Source organism: Herpailurus yagouaroundi, unplaced genomic scaffold (genome assembly GCF_014898765.1).
Source record: "Herpailurus yagouaroundi ecotype Mexico unplaced genomic scaffold, PumYag 162, whole genome shotgun sequence".
Classification (NCBI taxonomy): domain Eukaryota; kingdom Metazoa; phylum Chordata; class Mammalia; order Carnivora; family Felidae; genus Herpailurus; species Herpailurus yagouaroundi.
Window position 1 is genome coordinate 55592275 of NW_024412403.1, and position 7792 is coordinate 55600066.

Consider the following 7792-nt stretch of genomic DNA (forward strand, 5'->3'; position numbering starts at 1 on the left):
TTTTTCTTAATTAAAAAAAAATTTTTTTTTAACATTTATTTATTTTTGAGAGACAGAGAGAGAGCATGAGCAGGGGAGGGCAGAGAGAGAGGGAGACACAGAATCCGCAGCAGGTTGCAGGCTCTGAGCTGTCAGCACAAAGCCCGAAGCAGGGCTCGAACCCACAAACCACGAGATCATGACCTGAGCTGAACTCAGACGCTTAATCAACTGAGACACCCAGGCGCTCCTACACTTGTACACGTTTTAAATTGTGGAGGGTAATAAAATATTTTACTGAAAGAAGCTTATCTTGTCTTTCATTTTTATTTCAGAGATACTTTATTTTCATTTATGATTCAGCTTTAAATGGTATCTGGGCCCACTCTTTCAGTTCTCTGCTGCTGCTTTTTCTATCAAGCAGGTAGAAATTTATAAATGAATTACCAGGTGCGCTCCTTATTTAAGTGGAACTCACATTAATTCATTGTGAAAATAAAATGTCTGCTCTCCTTAACTCACCCACTCAGTTTATTTTCTTGACAGTGTGTTTTCCTTAACCAGCACAGCACAGCAGAAAACACATCAAACTGGGTATCCTGTGACCTACACTGTAGACACAGCTCTTCACAAATGGGTAAACCTGGACAAATCATACATAAAAGGATGGGGTTATGCTAGGTGCTCTGGAGGGTGAGCTTCTCAGACTTTACCATGTATATTAGTCTGGGTTTTCCAGAGAAACAGCATCAGTAAGAGAAAGAAATATAAATATAAATAATATACAATATATACATAGATCTATATCTATCTATCTATCCATCTGAGAGTTATTTTAAGGAATTGACTCGTGTAATTATGGAGGTTTGGCAAGTCCAAAATCTGCAGGGTGGGCTGGTAGATTGGAGACCCATGGAAGAGTTGCAGTTTGAGTCCAAAGATGGTCTGCTGGTAGAACTCCTTATTCCTAGGGGAAAATCAGTCTTTTTTCTATTAAGGCCTCCAAGTGATTGGACAAGTCCCATTCACATTATGAAGCATAATCTGCTTTACTCAAAGTTTATGTATTTATGTATTTATTTATTTATTTTTTAATTTTTTTTAATGTTTATTTATTTTTGAGACAGAGAGAGACAGAGCATGAACAGGGGAGGAGCAGAGAGAGAGGAAGACACAGAATCTGAAACAGGCTCCAGGCTCTGAGCTGTCAGCACAGAGCCCGACGCGGGGCTCGAACTCACGGACCATGAGATCATGACCTGAGCCGAAGTCAGAAGCTTAACCTACCAAGCCACCCAGGCACCCCAAAGTTTATGTATTTAAATGTTAATCTCATCTAAAAAATTCGTGTAGAGAAACATCTAAAATACTGTTTGACTAGATATCTGGACACTGTGGCCTAACCAAGTTGAGACACAAAATTAACCATCACACCATACATAAGAATCACCTGAGATACTTGTTAAACATAGATTCCTGGGCTCCATCCTTAGAGATTCTGATTCTTTTTTTTTTTTTTTAATTTTTTTAATGTTTATTTTTGAGAGAGAGACAGAGAGAGAGAGAGGAGAGTATGAGTGGGACAGGGGCAGAGAGAGAGAGGGAGACACAGAATCTGACACAGGTTCCAGGCTCTGACCTGTCAGCACAGAGGCCCGATGCGGGTCTCAAACTCACCAACCGGGAGATTATGACCTGAGCGGAAGTCGGAGGCTTAACCAACTGAGCCACCCAGGCGCCCCAGAGATTTTGAGTCTAATTGCAATTCTAATAAGCTTCCAGGTGATGCTGATGCGGCTATTTTAGGAATTACTTTCTGAGTGGTATTGGTCTTGGTATGCTATCATATGATCATAGGCCAGACTCTTCTGCAGATGGGGACACTGAAGCCCGGAGTTATAAATGGGCTTGTCCAAACACTCTTATATAGTTAGATATTCTACCCCAAATTTTAGCCCAGGGCTCATTCTTCTTAACATACTTATCATACAAATGAACTTTCTTAGGATGAAATCTAGCTTTGTAATTGAGGTTTCCTCAAAACCAATGAACTAATGGGATTTTTCATAGAACTTGGCAACCTGATTCTAAAATTCATGTGGAAGAGAAAAGGCCAGGATTAGTCAAGGCAAGTTTGAAAAAGAATAAGGAGGAAAGACCCACACAACTATATCCGCAGGTGTTCTATAGAACTATAGCAATTAAAGCAGCATAGTATTGACAAATAGACCATTGGGACAAACCAAGAACCCATTGCCAGACCACGTATATTTGAGATGTTCATGACTGAGGTAGCATTATGAGGAAAAGATAAGCTATCAATAAATACTGCCAGAAAAGGGCCATCTATGTAAGGAGAAAATATACTTCCTACTCATAAAAAATTAAAAATACAAATGAATAATAGAAAAAAATATTTTTAATACATATAACCATCAAAGGATTTTACACACACATACACACACATGCACACTTACAAATGAATATGAAAAAGAAACAATTCAATAGAAACATAGGCACAGATTATGAAGTCACTTCATTGAAAAGGACAGTCAAATGTGTATAATTGTATGAAAATATTCATGCTATGAGACATAGAAATCAGTATAATCACTTTAGAGAGCAATGTGGCAATGTCTAGGAAGGTAGAAGGTGTACATTCCTCATAGTTCAGGAAATTCTTTGTACTTACAAAGATAGCTTTTGCAGAGTTGTTTCAGCAAAAAATTGGAGATAATAGCTCAGTAAAGAAATAGTTCAACAAATTGTAGGATAATTACATTTTGGAATACAAAATAGAGTAGGTCTTGATAGATCTATACAGATAAAGTTAAAGAAAACCCAGTGTTGAGTGAAAAAAAGAGAAGTTGCAAAATGACACATAACATATGATACCACTTGAGTAAAGTCTCAAATCTCACAAAACAATGCTGTATATTGTTACGGATGCGCATTGCCATAGGATATAGATCAACTTGAGGATATGATTATCTTTGGGGTGTAGAAGGTGGGCAAAGGGAGAGACTAGAGGATGAGAAGAGGGATTTAGCTGTATGGTTTTTTTTTTTAAATCTCAAGGTGACATGACAAAAGAGTAAAACGTTTATGTTAAACTGTGTTAAATTTGGGTAGTGGGTATCTGAGTGTTTTATTATTTTTTATATGTTTGAAATTGTCCATAATGACATGTTTTTAAAGAAATAAAAACACTACTCCCACAGTTATTATTTTTAGTATACAATTGTGTTTTTTCTGAGGCGTAAATGTATGCACTTTCTCCTTTCTATGTATTATTTTTTCTTAGGTATCCTTTTCCACTTATTATAAAATCTTTGAGTTGGAAGAAAATTTAGAGGACATTTGTTCAAATCTACCACTTAAGATGGGCACTTCTGGATTCAAACTGGTGTTCCAGGTAAAAACACTTGTTAGAGTTTTCTTATAAGCTTAATAATCTGGAAAATATGGTTTTGGTTAACTGGAAATTTTGTTTTAACTGAGTCAAGGCCCAGGGATAATGACATTTTTTTAAAAAGTAGAATATAATAAATTACACTTAATATTAATACTATGCTGAACACATAATTTTAACTGTAATGACACAGAAGGCTGTGAAGATTTCAGGGTCATCATCATAACCATCAATTATCATTATTTTGGTAATATGTGGAAGTGCCAATTGAAAGAGATCTGATTGGCAAAATGTCAGTTAACATGGAATAAAAAGAATCCATGTAGAAAAGGGAATTGTCACTTATGGAGGTATTGTGGGGTGTGCTTTAGATATATAATTTCATTTAAATTGTTCAGCGATCCTGAAATGTAGATATCCTTACTCTTGATTTTCAAATAAAGGCATCGCAGTTCAGAGAGAGAGGTAATTTACCCTAAGTCCTGTTGGGACAATTATCCCAAACCCGAAAATAAAGCAAAAAGATACCTGCATGACCTTCAATATCATACTGGAGCTTTATCTAATTGGAGCCCACAGAGTATTCATTCTGCAGGGGAATGTACTCTTGTGTGACTTCTTATTTACTATTGATTAGTACCAGGCTCTATGAACTTATATGAAGTTATAATTTAACTTGTGAATTTCATTTCATTTCTCTTTTCTTTTCTTTTCTTTCTTTTGTCTTTTTTTTTTTACCTTTCTTTCTTTCTTTCTTTCTTTCTTTCTTTCTTTCTTTCTTCTTTCTTTCGTAAGGTCTGTGCCCAATGTGGGGCTCGAACTCATAAGCCTCAGATCAAGGGTATGGACTCGGGCGACTGAGCCAGCCAGGTGTCCCTAACTCATGAATTTTTGTCGTGAAAATGCAACTGATTTTTGTCCAGTATAAAATGCAATTCCAAAGATCATTTCAATCTATCTGTCTTTCTATCTATAGATACAGATTTAGTCTTTCCAATTATTGAACCAGTTTTACAGTCCCACTGCTTCCTTCGTTAATAGGGCAAATGAATTTTGGCATGTGTCCTTTGTGTATTTGTACAACAGTCAAGTTTGTACCTTATTGAAAATACTTCGGGGGCCCACAGCTAGAGGCAGAGCTTTAGACCTAGAGTGCATGCTCTTGCTCTCACACTCTCTCTTTTTGGCCATATGTAGTGTACTTCATTATGGAGAATCCAAGCTTGATTAAGGAACTGGTCCTCCTAAGTGGAGGCAGGGAGAATCTCATTGTTAGAAAACAATGCCAGTTTTCATTAATCTGAGAGGTAGATACAATATGGAGAAATCTTATCTCTGGACATGCATCTCCTAATAAGTAGAGGTCTTATCCCCTGGACCCATACATACAATTGCTACTTCCCCCTGCCCAGTAAATAGGATAGGATGGTGATCCACAATTTAGTCCTAATCTGTGTGACTAAGTGTCCTGTACATATACACAAAATATATGTGTTTTGTATATGTGCACAGAATGGTTGAGCTTTGTACTCTCTTGCGTTTCATAGGCTGGATTCAATAGATTGTGCTTCTGTGGGTATCGTCAATGTCCCTATCTATAATTTCTATCACAATCTCCACCCAACTGACCTTAGCTCTATACTGAATCCCTATGACCCAAGTCATTCTACAAACATAGTTCTATTCTATACACTCTAATAATATACATTCACAAACATGTACCATGAAACCCTGCTCATTCCGTATAATAAAGAAAGTGGACTGAATTAGTGAATATGGAATTGTGGACCATTTTTCAAGGACTGAGGTAGCATTATTTTCAAGTACATATATGCTGGTATTTCAGTTATGAAACTATACCCAGTATTTGCCCTTAGGGGCTTAATTAACAGGGAGATAAAAGTGGTATGTAATTAGCTTATCAACAGAAGGAAGAAATGGACATTTCTTAAGTGATTGCAAAGGTAAGCAGGTTAAACAATCTTAGTTTCCTTGTAAGCCTTTCTAGACTATCAATTGAAACAGAATAACCTTTCTTGATAAGAAAAACCAATAGAATTGTTTCAAGTCCAAAGAAAGGATGTGGACTGGGGAGGTTCCCATGCTTTTACATTTCCCCTACAGGTTACTTCATTAAAGGAGCTAATTGGCTTAGTCCACATCCCTGGTAACATCTTCTTGAAGCAAAATGTGGAACAAGGTCTCCTGGCAACTGGAAACTAGTGGCCACTGCCCTTTTGCCCAGAAAAAAGGGGGCTATCGTTGAACCAGGTGGAACCCAGAGGACACAGGCAGGCAGTCGGGCCGAGCTGCTTGCTGATGCTAATTATCCTAGCCCAGTGCTTCCCTTCTGGGGAAGTAGGAGGAGAGAAATTCATGCCAAGTTCTTGCACAAGGTCAAATGTTTCTGGAGGAAGGCAGCCAGGGTTAAATTAGCAGTCAGAATGAGGTAGAAAGCTGGGTGGAGAAAAACAGGCTGGGAGAAGGGGGGAGAAGTCTGGAAATTCAAATAAAGACAGCAGTAAAAAGTAATTACTAACACATTTCCCAACTTGGAAAGCTAGCCACATCCCACACCAGGGCCAGACTCAGAGCTGTTCTGTTCCAAGAAGGTTGGAGCAGGCTCAGGCACAGGAAGGGACTGTGCAAGCCAGCTGCCTGTCCCTGGCTTTGGAGCTGTGCTCCCCGAAAAGGAAAATTCATCTTGAACGAGAAAGCAAAGGACATTGCTGCCTAAATTCTCCATTAAGATCAACACCCTCCATACATTCAATATATCTGTCTTTCCAGGACTACCCAACAGCAAAAAGTCATCAAACATCAAAACAAAGGAAACAGAAATCTTCTAGGAAAATGTAAGCCTTTGTGAACCTAAAATATTTTCCTTCTCTGCTGCTCATCAACATAACCGGAGGAAAGAAACTGTTTGTGGGAGGGACAGATCTCAGGAGAAGAGGAGGAGGTGAAGGAAAAAAAAAAGGAAAAGAGAAGCAATGCTCTCTGGTGTCAAGAAGAAAATCATGATTGGATTGACTGGAATGAACTGTTTTGACAGTTGATTTTTATTATTTTTTCCCCCCTCCAACTTCAGAACCATGACAGACGATTGTGGAACATCAAATTGACGAGCGAATACTTCATCAGATCTGGTTGCCTCAACAACTAAAATAGCCAAAATGTTAAGACAGTCAAATAAGATTGATTATTTCTGATACAATCTGTGGGTGGTTGACCCAAGAATTCTCAGCCTAATCACACATATAAACACAGAGGCCGTCGTTTCAGCAGATGCAGAAGCAGGCAGCGGACAAGTGAAAAAACCGTCAATCACCTGGATGGATGCTCATCACTGCCGTGCCACGGAGCAGTGTGAAGAGAAACACCCAGAAAAGCCTCTGGATTGCTTCTGGGTGCTGGGTGTCACAGGAGGCAGCCAGCCTTAAAAAGCTGGGAATTCTGATCCTCCCGGTTTCTAGCAAAAAGACAGAGTCTGCTTGTAATGGAAAAACAGATTCCCTCAAATTGTTGTCTAGAGGTGCTGAGTCATGCATGAATGTCAGGAGATGACGCCAACCACAGCATCATTTCATGGGGACTTTATCTGGTGCGAACCAAGAGAATTGTACTTTATGAATTTTCTTTAAGCATCCACAGATAATTGTTGTGCTGGGTCATATACCAAAAGGGAAATTAAATCTCTCTCATAATTGGATTTGGTATTTGCAGGCTTTCCTGAAGACAAGGGAAAGGAAGTTCATTTCAGACTTAAAGAAAAATCTTGAATTAAAGAATTGCAATCACCATATCAGGTGCCTGTCTGAATTTAACCCACCGCTTGCAGAGGGATGAACGCCTTAGGGTGATGGCGCAGGTACAAAAGGTTCCTGAGCGTCACACTTGTTTGTTTGTTTGGCTAAGTTTTTCCTTTTCATTGTGAGTTCTAAGAAAATTATTATTTGATAGCTTGGTGGCAATGCAGTCTGTGTTGAGAAAATAGGAATTGATTAAGAAGTGAGAGACTGTGAGAGACTGAAAATGAGTGGGGGAAAAAAGCCTACAAAGCATTTACAGTGTAATTTTCCAATACAGATTTGAGCAGATACCACATGCAGTTGGAAACAGATGCATTTTCAATGCTTTATTATTGAACGAAGAATAATTTCTGTTTCCCTCTTTTTAAAGAGAATCCAAGAAAATACAATGCTAAAATCTACATATTAGCATGGTATTCACTTGAATGCCTAATTGCTTGAAACTTGAAGGATTCTGTTTTGACTCAGAGATCCTGACATGGCTAGCATGCAGCCAGATGTTAGGGAAGAATATTTGCAAGAATCATTTATGGAAACAAAACATTAATCTGTAAAGACGTATGCTAGATTAATTAGCAAGGATGTTAAC

At 38.3% G+C, this 7792-nt stretch overlaps 1 long non-coding RNA gene across 4 annotated transcripts in view; it reads left to right on the plus strand.

Annotated features, from left to right (window-relative positions):
• Positions 1-7362, plus strand: part of LOC121036190 (uncharacterized) — a 29748-nt gene extending 22386 nt beyond the window's left edge. For 2 of the 4 annotated variants that reach the window (XR_005793266.1, XR_005793267.1), the window contains exons 2-3: positions 3284-3394; positions 5516-7362. This is a non-coding gene — a long non-coding RNA (uncharacterized LOC121036190). Of the gene's footprint in view, positions 1-188; positions 617-3283; positions 3395-5515 lie in introns of those variants that run through there. The other 2 variants (XR_005793268.1, XR_005793269.1) reach the window with 2 other exon arrangements.
• The last annotated feature ends 430 nt before the right edge of the window (positions 7363-7792 follow it).